The sequence below is a fragment of the Thermobia domestica genome, chromosome 7 (genome assembly GCF_964235325.1).
Source record: "Thermobia domestica chromosome 7, izTheDome1.hap1.1, whole genome shotgun sequence".
In the NCBI taxonomy this organism is placed as follows: domain Eukaryota; kingdom Metazoa; phylum Arthropoda; class Insecta; order Zygentoma; family Lepismatidae; genus Thermobia; species Thermobia domestica.
The window spans coordinates 115,611,531-115,623,773 of record NC_137460.1 but is presented as its reverse complement, the minus strand read 5'-3'; positions in this window follow the sequence as shown (position 1 = coordinate 115,623,773).

Below are 12,243 nucleotides of genomic sequence, written 5' to 3'. Positions count from 1 at the left end.
GGGGAGCGAGGGTATAGTACCCTGAAGACCCGAGGCCAAATATCTCCAGTGGAGATATCTGACCTCGAGGATGCTGAAAGAAATGGGGATTCAATTGGTGATTTACCGGAAAACCTGAATGGTGATAAAACCAAAGAAAAGCAAAGGAAGACTGTGTCATCCAATAATGACACTCTCCTCCTTTCATTACAACAAATGTTACAAGAAATAAATGAAAAAATAGATAAGAATAGCCTGGAAATGAGACATGAAATAAATGAAAAAATAGATAAGAATAGCCTGGAAATAAATGAAAAAATAGATAAGAATAGCTTGGAAATGAGACGCGAAATAAATGAGAAATTTGACACCTCGAACCGAGAAACCGAATCTCGATTCGAGGTACTAACCCAGAAAATCGACAACATATGTTCAGACTTTGCTTCCTCAATAACCACATTGAGGGAGCAAATGTCTACTAAAATTGACATGGTCAGATGCGAGGCTCAGCAATCTATAAAGCAACTTCAACAGGAGACTGAGGGTAAATTTGATCATGTAAATCCAGAATTTGAATAAATAGATACCAAATTACATAAGGTCAACAGAAAACTAGAAACACAGCAGGCCGAAATTGATAAAGTCAACTTTGTCAAATTTATCACTGGAAACCAAACGGGAAGTAACTGACCAAAAAATTTTGAAAATTCAGGATGAAATAGTGAATATTCAAAAAGAAATAACGAAACTAAGTCGCGAAAAATCAGAGACGGCCTATCCTTTCCCCGGTAGCGATTCCCCGGAAATATTACCTGCTATAACAACTACCTGTAGCGCAGGAAAAGAAAATTCAATGTCAGTTGATGCACGGGATATTGCGACGCACTACCCCATGCATCGGTCAGAACTAAAGTCGTGGTTTAATTGCAATAGTGTGCCGAATCAGTCGAGTGTTGTGACGACTACGGTCACTAGCGTGAGTGCTCCCTCCTTACATGGAGGTATACAATCATATAGCGTGTTGCCGGGAAGAGGAGATGGGTACCATCCTGAGTCGTTGTTCACGGGTGCGGTTGGTCCGGGAATGGAGCCCAACATAGTCAATACGACCAACAGAATCCCTTTTAATTACATGGGTAATTATAACACCGCTACGACGTGGTCGGTGGTAAATCCGGTGACAACTCCGATTGTGCAGGATAATATGTTAATTCCCACTAACTATTCACCTGCTTATGTTAGTATGGGTTCCAAGGTTTCGCTGAGGGACATCGAACGCTTTCCCACGTTTGATGGGAATATCACCAATGGACAGCCTCGTGTTTTCCTGCGTAGATTGCAGCAGTGCTTGGAAATGTATCGGCTGACTGATAGAGAACGCTTGCAAATAGTTGAGAAACTTTTAATTGCAGCATCAGGCGCATGGTTTGCCTCTATTAAATACAGAATCCATACATTTGACGATTTCCTGATCCTTTTCAAGGAAGAATACTGTAATGAGCATATAGAAAGGCTTCAAAAATGCAACCTTCAATCTTTAAGGTATGATCGAGCCAAGTATGGGTCCCTTTTGGACTATGCTTGGAAGATTATAGAATTGTACTACCAGATCGCTGAAAATCCATCGCAAGCCGAACTAGTAGACATTATAGTGAACGCTCTTCCACCAGATGAGTCGCGGGCCATTGCTTCCCATTTGTGCCAAACGGTGCGAGAAGTTATGTCACGCCTAGCTGCCCTGTGTGGGAAAGAAACTGGAGGCCCACCAAAGACGTATTTCGCCCGGCAAGCAAAAATTGTGAAACCCGTGAAAAGCAAGGCAACGGCTAGTTGCCAAACGGACTTTCTGAGTTACATCCAAGCTGGATCTCGTTATCCGAGTGGGTGTGGCTCGGAAAGCAATCAATATAATGGTCGACGTCTGTACCGTAACCGGCCGATGTTCAACAATCGCCGGGGTTATCGCCCCTATGACCGCACAATGGGGGAATCGAACCCGAATAGGGACAATAATAGCAGGAACTTTAACGGGGCGTACCGAATAAGAGAAAACGGTGATGGTCAAGGCAGTAATGTTAATAATAATAGTGCAAATAGATCTCAGAGTTCTGCCCCTTCGTAAATACAGAATAATGGCGGAAATAGAATTCTAACAAATGAAGGGAGCGATAGTCGAGAAACTAGATCCTAATGTCGTCGGATACTCCAGTCGGCGAGTGAAACCCTACGAGTTGTCTCTTTCAATATCTCAGCTGGAACTCACAATTTCCAGAATCTTAAGCTTTTCAACTGTACCGAGGACAAAAAACGGGAACTTCTATCTCAATATCCAAAGTGAATGTTACACTGTCTTATTTGAGTGTATGAGAGTATGAATGAGTAGTTAGTTTATTAGTATTAATACATGTTAATTCTATTCAACAAAATTTTGTTATTCAAACATTTTTTTTTAACGACGCCGGGGAACTGTAATATGCCATTACAGTCTAATGTGATGATGTTTTTAATAGGAGGGTGCCCGAAATTTTTTGCACCGACTGTACTTGACGTTTAATAAAAAATTTCTGGCTGTTGATATAATTCGTAATTTCGTTTGTTATTCTATTTCAAATTAACATGGAAAGCTGTAAAATATTCATTAGGAATCATAGTTTTGGGAATCAATATCTTTATTTATATATTAAATTAGTTATAAGTCTTGTATATGGATATGTAAATGGATTATTACAATTCTTACGGTGTCAGTGCGATCTGAAAATATAGGTCCACCATTTTACGGAACTTTTCCAATAAATAACCAATCTAAAATTCGACAGAATTTGCAGGACCACCCTTCACCTCTCTTTTAGATATCTAGGTCCTTCTGAAATCTAGTTTAATCCAGATTTTACCAAAATTTTATTCGTTTCAAAGCCCCACCGCCAAAAATGCGAGGATTCACCCACGCTATGATGTTAGAGCGCGATTACTACGTCTCATGCCTAGAATTTTGCCGAAGACAGAGGACCCAGATTTTCCCAGTTCTGGAAAGTAGAAATTAGCTAGAAAAGCTGCATTAAGAAGGTAAAACTAGTGTAATAATTGAATAAATACCGTCCAGGAAGCTATGGAGCCATAATTTGCTAAATTTCACAGTAAAAAACCGGACTGTAGAGCTGAAATAGGAAGCGTAATTCAGAGACGCCATGTTTTTGCAGATATAATTAGTGGTGGACAGTTTCTACCAAGCGAAGTGCATCTGTTCGTTAGTTGTTCATAAAGATCTATAAACAGTTTCGGAAGAGCAGTGTTTCTCTCTTAAAATATTCTCATCCTGAAAAAAATATTCCTTTAAGAGTTACGTAAGGCCTGCCCCACTGCCGTTTGTGTTCGTGTATGTAGTGGATGTGATTTCTTTTTGTACTTATTTAGTAGTAACATGGCGGTATTTAATTTTGTTGTAGTTAAGATAGTGATCATAATGCACGTGTAAAGTTTCAAGACGGCTCCTGTTTACTCCCAACTTGGGATGGGAGTAAACGTATGGGATGGGTTGAACGTATAGTTGTCATAAGGTTCTTTTCCCTTCAGGAAAGGGGCATATATTTTTCGAATAAATAGTTTGGGTGTTAACTAAACAGTTTAAGAATGTGATTTAGTGAATACAAGGGCCAGTTGGCCCTGTTCCTTTCTTTCCCTTTCCTTTCGTAAACCGATAGAGCCGATTTCAAAGAAAATGGTAAAATCTGAATGTTGTTTATATGAGTAAATAGTAATGATTAATATGTATTATAACATGTATTAATGTAGTTTATAGTTATAGATGTGGCATGTATGTGTTTGTAATGTAGTATCAGTAGTAGCAATTGTAGTTAAGTGATGAAAGAGTGTGTGGAATAATGAAGTATGGACAGTGTATCATTCGTATTCGATCAATAGCTAAACGCAACATACCAATCTATAGTAATATCAGAAAATGAGAGTGTCATAGTATCAAAATTTCCGTGTACAAGGTCACATTCGGTGGTTCAAGGATTGATCATATCGTCGCTAGCCCCTAGTGTCAAAAGTCAGTACTAACCGTCATTCTTATGTCGATGCTCTTAGTGATTTAGTTTCCATGGAATTGACCTTTCTTTTCGAAATAAAACCTAGTAAATATAATTCCCAGCCCAAATGCATATACAGTTAGGTTAAGTGATCCAAAATTAATATTTTCCGAAAATTACAACATTCTACTTAGTCTAGAAATCGAAATATTTAAGTAAATAAACAATACGTAAATTCTTAACAGAATTCGGGCGATATGATGCTAGGTTTTTCGCTTTGAAATTATATTAAATGTTCATTTTTTTTCTCTGTGGCTGCAGAATAATTTCATTGTTGTCAGAATTTTATAAAATTGAATAATATCGCAGAGAATTCTACTTTCTGTGAACATACATACATATTTTTTTTACATGAAGCTACGAAGTATAACATAGTATTGTTTGCGTGGTAAGGGAGTCTTGAGTTCGAGGGATGTTTTGTGTGGTGGCCGGAACATGAAATGTTGGCAATGATTTATAGATTTAGAAGTATATGACGAAGTGTACATATAGTCTGGGTGTAATTAAAGAAATAGGGTGTTTATGAAATACGACGTCGTAATAAAAGAATAAAATGATAGTATGAATATATTGTGAAACGAAATGAATGAGAGGACACCCATATACATAGATACATATAGATATATATAAGCCCAGTTTATGATTAGTCACGTTTCGGTAAAAAGAATAGATATATATATTTAAGTATTATGTATAGCTAGCAACATCTCGGGTTCTGGCCCCTACACCGGAGCATCCTGCGAACATGTGGGTGAGATATTGCTGGACTATGTTAGTGCTTAATAGCTTAATTTGTTATTGCAGTCGTATTCGTTCATAATAATCTCGTTTAATAATATTTGTAGCATCATATAATCGCTGACTGGACATATTTAATAATCAATTATGTAAACACAATAGTTGTTACATAACGGGGCTGTAGTGAATTATATTTTCGGTTGGTTGTAAAATAGAATATCCTGCTCCGTGAGTTTTTTTTCTTTCCTTCACGTTACCTACTCGGGCTAGCTTACAGTATTCATGAAGGCGACAGTTCTGACAGGGTTACGGAAACAAAACAATTAGTTATTGAAATTTATTACCGTACCCGGGCATCGACCCCTCCCCCCTTGAATATTTTCGTTTTCTTTTCTCAGTTTTCAAACTAGATAGTGATGGAAATTAATCGATGCCTCAGAATTTAGCGCATTCTGCGAAGGGGAGCTATCGGTGAAGTTTGGCAATAGAAATCACCGATCCAAAATCCAGTTTATTTAATTTTTTTTATTATTCTGGCAAATCCATAATTAAGGTCTCTCTTATTTCATTGCCTTCGGTCTAATTTTCGTACTTTCCTCTAGATCCTGTCTAAATTTTCGGAGAGGTCGGATAATTTTTTTTATTGTTTTAGAAATTTCAAAATTTAGGGCAATGACATCTTGCCCTCCCCCCTTTCTCTCTTTCGCCTGTTGGTTTGGGCCGGATACGGTTACTAAATAATAATTTTACAAGCAATAACTTGTGAAGTTATTATTTACAAGACACAGACTTGCTTCTTGGCACCAGGTGTTTCCCCTTGAGTCTACGTATTTGAGTAGACCACCCTTTTGGCATATTAAGAATATTTTGGCTATGGATTTGTTGAGAGCGAAATTCGACTTCTATCTTTGTAGCGTTAGTTATTCCTCACTTAAGTCTTTGGCGCCCCTATTCTTCGTCTTCCTTCTTCTCTATCTCTCTCTCTGTCTTCATTTCTTCAAGTTTTTTTTTTTAATTTTTCAACCTTCCCCCCCCCTCCCCAGATTTTGAACTTGTCGCTTACAATTTCTTTAACGTACAACTCTGATCTGAAATTACCAGCTGAGACGTTGCAAGACACAATTCATGGATAGAGTAGATAGTGATTGGGTCCAATTCATGGATAGAGTAGATAATGATTGGGTCCTCCATCACATTTTGACCTATTGCCAAAATGAATAACGACTTCATATTTGACGACACTTCAATTACGTTCTTTCACCGTCGTCCCTCAAAGTTTTTTTTAAATCCATTGGTCACTTTCCTTTCTGTTTTGGTTTTCGTTTATCTTGTAGTTAACCTGGGCCCAGAAATTGTATTTTGGTTTATCTATTTATATCTTTAGGAATGTTCTGTGTTACGTGCCTGCCTCACAAAGTTTTTTTTTGTATTATTTAAGCACGAATTGACTATATGAAAGTTAAAATTTATAGACGCGCGGTATCAGGTAAAAAGATCATTTTTTAATGTAATGTCGGAAGTCATTTGTTTTTCTTGTACAATGTTTGCAACCTTTTCTGAAATTATTGTTGGGGTTATTACTTAAAATGTGTGCGCGATTATTAAATATGAATATATATATATATATATAAAATAACAGACAAATTCTGACCAAAGCATATATTAACTAATAAATAATAGCGTTACAGTTTCGGCAAATTAACTTTGCCTTAATTTGCCGAAACTGTAACGCTATTATTTATTAGTTAATATATGCTTTGGTCAGAATTTGTCTGTTATTTTATAAAAGAAGTTCCAAAGCTAGAATGAGTGGCATTCATATATATATATATATATATATATATATATATATATATATATATGTATATAGATAGATAGATAGATAGATAAATGAATAAGTCGAAATGTACATGTGCTTAGTATATGAATATGATGTTAAAGTAAATATGATATTAAATGTATTATATGGATATATGTAAGAGCGCTCGTGTCTGTCCCCCAAACGTGTATTGGTTGCTATAGTTTACCAGTAAGTTTTCCGACGAATATAAGAATATAGATTTTTGTCAAGAATACCGCCGTGCACTCAAATAATTTTCCTTTCTTCTGAATAGATGTAAATCATAACTTATGTAATTATTTAATGGCATGTATTAAGAAGTAACGGCAGGTCTAAATGTAACCCACATCATAATGAATATTATCCCTGAACTACCAACCTAAAACCATTGTGGAAAGTGTACCTTTAATCCCTCTCACCTGCATATGTATCCTGTGACTTGACCAGTGTTTTTTATCCTCAATGTAAATCATCATACTCCTTACACCTGTGGAAGATCGTCTTAAATTCGAACCATATATACATATATACAAAAGTGATCCTAAGGAAAGGTTTCATGACGTGTCCTAATGTTAAACAAATAACTTGAAATTATCCAATTAATAAATTTGGAAATGGACTGACTAAGAGGAGAAACATCCTCTGGCGGAAAGTGATTTCAAAATCCCTAGATGGGTATAAATGTTACAGTATGCGAGTGCAGCTATAAACTGCTAATAGTCAGAAACTAAATATAGTTGATGAATGGTTTTATAAACCAATAGTTATATATATATATATATATATATATATATATATATATATATATATATATATATATATATATATATATATATATATATATATATATATATATATTTATATTTATAAACACAAACTAAGTTAAATGGAGCGAAATCTTTTGGACGCTACAAGTAGTGCGCGATTTGTGATTTGAACACTCAAAATTATTAACATTTCATTGCTCAATGTGAAGTAGAGACTCATAAGTGCTATTACACCCAAAAGCTTTATTTCTTTTCTTTGTCTATTTTTTTTTTGTAAAACAAGTGTCTTCTTTGCGTATGTCGCAAATCATAATTTTGCCTTAGCATGCCTCAGATATAATATATGTAATTATTTTTTTCATTTGTCAAGATGATTGAATATATAAAGATTTACTAAAATATAACTCTATGTATTCTATTGATATATAACCAAGAACTTGTATTTTTTAAAATACTTTCTTTATAATTATTTTTCCTTTTCACCATGAATGTAATAAACTATTTGTACCTTTGTAGCTAGTTGGTTTCCTTTAGAAATATATACACTGTCCTGAGTGAGTGAGCGAGTGAATGCATGATAGATTTAATTTAAGTAAGTTTAGTAATATCCTTTGTCATATTAATGTGTATAATATATGTGTCATATTTTAATATATGTGGTAAGGTAAATAACCTAGGTCATGAAGGACCGCTACTAACAGTTTAAATCGGCTCTAGGAGTGAGACGAAAATAACAGGATGAGCCTAAATACGACATCTTTCTTCCAGGAAGTTGAAACTCTTATTGATACGATACATAAATTCATATTGAGTTATAAGTTTGATTTTTCTTTCTTTCTTTCTTAGCTAATTCATATGTGTGGTCGATCCTAGAGAACAGAGTTCAGATGCTGGATGGTTATCAATCACCGGTAGGAATAACATTACAGAGAATGATTTCGATTTTCTCATTTCCTGGTCTAGGTCTGGGCAACCCCACGAACGTGGTGCCTGGAGCTAGGTCTGGGTGGTATGAGGGAACATGTGTCTATTCCGAAGCATTCCAAAATTGAGTAGTCGTTAATAACACTTAGAATGATTCATCTTTCAACGATTTTCCCGACTTCTCCCTATATTCCCGGAATTATCCAGTAATCTATTTCGTATTAAATTACTCTATTTGTTTCCTTTCTTTTTCCTCCCTTTTCCTACCTCCTTCTTTTACCCTTCTACTTTCTTCTTTTTCTTTTTCTATTTCTGAATGAAAGAAAACGGAGTCATGACTGAGAGCAGTTGCTATTGGCGCGGTCAATAAGTTGTTTCGATAAGTTTCTTCGGAAGTCCGATGTGGGATAATTAACCATGAGATGAGTATGCATTGAGGGACGAACAATAACAAGAAAGTTTATTGAATTTTACTTTATTGGAAAATAATCATGATTTCAATTAGTAGGTGTTGTTTAGTAATCGCCCTCGTTAAAGAAAATTAAATTTTTAGCGACTCCTCTCCTCTACACTCTCTTCTTCGTTTACTACTATTTTTTTACCGTTTTCTTTCATTGTAACTGCATTGGCAGTGGAAGAAACTTAGTCCGTATTTAAGTCTTTTGCTTCTAATTTAATTATTTTTGAGTATTGAACGAAAATATTAAAAATAAATGTTAGTAGTTTTTCTCCTATTGAAACCTTCAAACAATGCGAATATATAAAGAAAATAGAGCTACGAACTGTTTTTTCCACATGGTGGTACTTTACATAAACGGATACCTTAAAAGCTAATAACCGGAAAGTACTTTTTGAAACAAAACAATTTGCAAAAACTAGTATTTTTCGTTTTGTGTGTGTACGTGGTAGTAAGGTATTACTGAAGAAAAGTGACCCATCTAGAATTATGCATATGAAACGAGTGAAAGACCTGAAAACTATTCAAAATTCAGGCCAACAAGAAGGAAGCCTACTCAGAATTTTATGTGAAAGAGGTTATTAGAGATATTCATCTTTACAAAGGAATAGAAACTATCTGTGACGATTGTATCGTAGTGTTGGACTCAAAATTTTCCTTAAGATGGAACAGGTACTTAATAACATTTTTTATACCAAACTATGTTGATTCTCTTCATGAATTGTTTAGAGATAAAACAGGGATTGCCATTATACAATTGAATATTAGAAGTATAAGGGAAAAATAGATGATTTTTTAGAATTATTACAAGGTATTGGTATAAATATATTATAGAAATACCGCGAAGTGACGGACCATATCAGCATTCAGCGCAGCACGCGATATCCCGAATACGAGAAACCGTGGTGCTGCCTGTTTCTAACACTTTCAACTTCCCGCCGTAAGCATTTCTTCACTCTGTTGTGAAGGCTTACATGTTGCCTAATTTGGATCCGCCTTGCAATCAAACTGTATCCGTAAATTCTGTTGACAGCATGTCTGGAAATTAAAACCTGTAGGAAATCCCTTGAACACTTATTGCATATTGATGAAATATGCATTTTTGTGTTGTGATATATGACTTCCTTTACACTGATATGGATACCCATTCCATGGTTTTTCGAATTCGAAATAGCACGTGTTGAAATTGAGCTTTTCCACGGTCTTGGACAGCGCTAGCACTGAAACTATGCAGTTTTCCGCACAGGTCCATATGAACTATTTGACTTATTTTGATGTGAGGAATCACCTCATACAGTTTGTCGGTATAGTTCATTAACACCTGTATACATATCTAATGATCTATACCGACAAACTTTAAGAGGTGATACCTCACATCAAAATAAGAGAGAAAGTTCATATGGACCTGTGGCGAAAAGTGCATAGTTTCAGAGCTAGGGCTGTCCAAAATCGAAAAAAAAAAACCAAATTGCAAGAGGCTCTATTTCGAATTCGAGAGACATTGGATGGTGGTCCTTATCAGCGTAAAGAAAGTAACAGCGTAAAAAAATGCATATTTCATTAATGTTCAATGCGTGTACAGATTATTCCCTACAGGGTGAAATTCCCAGACATGCCATCAACCGAATTTTGAGATGGCTATGCTCTGATTTTATGATTTTTCCAAGGTAGGCAAACGATAAGCCTTGATAGCAGTGAACAGGAAATCGTTTGGCGCGATGTCGGAAGTGTTAAGGATCGTCAGCACACGCTCTCTCGTACTCGGGAACACACGTGGTGCGATGTTTTCTTTCACGCTTATAAGTAAAGAAAACGTGAAATATACCGAGACGAAATACATTGCATCACACATTATTCCAAACATTAAAAAAAAAAAAAAAGACCATGGAGCTGCCTGTTCTGACACTTCTGCCTTTCCTCCGAAGCATTGAATGTCCATTGTTGTCAGGGTTTACCTCCTGCAAACTTTGGACTCTTCTTGAAATCAGGGTATTTCTGAAAACTCTATTGAAAATATGTCTGAGAATTACACTCTGTAGGAAATACCCTCTACACCTATTGGCAATTGATGAAATATCCACTTTTGGATTGTATATGCGTGGCTTCCTTTACGCTGATAAGGACCACCATCTACAGTTTCTGGAATTCGAAATAGGGCCTATTAAAATTTGGCTTTTTCGCAATTTTGGACAGGCCTAGCTTTGAAACTATGCACTTTTCGCTATAGGTACATATGAACTTTTTTCTTATTTTGATGTAAGGAATCACCTCTTACAGTTTGTCGGTATAGTTCATTAACACCCTGTATACATATATAATGTACAGTAGTATTGTTGGGAAATTTATGGAGTTTAGAGTCCTATTCAGCATCTAGGCTGTTAGATGTGGTTCTACAGCAGCCATATACAATAGCCGGCCTCCGGGGCAGTCACTTCCCACTGAACCTTTTCATCCGGACTGCCTGACTCCTAATTGAAAATACATTTCTTACATAATCTTAAACTGAATTGAAAATATTTCCTGGATAACTGATGTCCACCTTGGAAAATATTCGCGTTGGAACATCCAGTGTACTTCAGAACATTGATAGACTAGTTCAGAACATGAAAAATCAATTTTTCCACTAAAATGATAAATAAATAGATTTTTTTCTGTCTTTCTTTTTAGTAAATACTGTAGCGCTCAAAAATGTAAGGCCAGATAAAAACGTGATTTTCGACTGTTACGGTCACAGTTGTTGTTTTATTGAAAAAAAATACATATTCTGAAAGAAGGAGTCATTTTATATAAAGAAACGCTGTTTTAAAATGGTTTTGGTGGGTTTCCCGACTTTGGGCGAGACTTTTTACTGTTGGATAATTTGCCGACGGTGATCGAAGTCGTGCCTCATGAGCCCAAGTCAAGGATTAGTATCAAACAAAAATACACAATACTTTAGTAAGAAGGTGTGAAAAAATATAAAAGCATTCATTTTCGGGTAAGACTTTATCCGTGTGCAAGTGATTCCAATATAAATCCATTCTTTAAAACCTCAAAATACATCACAAAATCTTGATTTTCATGGGATTTTACTAGTAGTCAATAAAACTGATATCCTGTCGTAAAATTTCATAAACTTGATGCCGCTATCGTCTTGTTATCTATAATACGAAACTGCTGACAAAAGCACGGGCAGTCGATTTACACTGTCGTTTACAAGAGACAACTGTGTTTGATCGGAGACAGACAAAATGTTTGTCTCAAATAAGTTATAAAGTTTATTTTTATTTTTATCATACATTGTTAAAGGGAAATTGTATACTTTTGTTTAAAATAAAAGTGTATATGCATGTAAGAAGACAAGAGTTTGTTCAATTTCGGCAAATTATCCAAAAGTGAAAACTCTCACTTCAAAGTCGGGGAAATCATCGAAAATCAATTCAAAACAGTGTTTTGTTATGCAATATTACT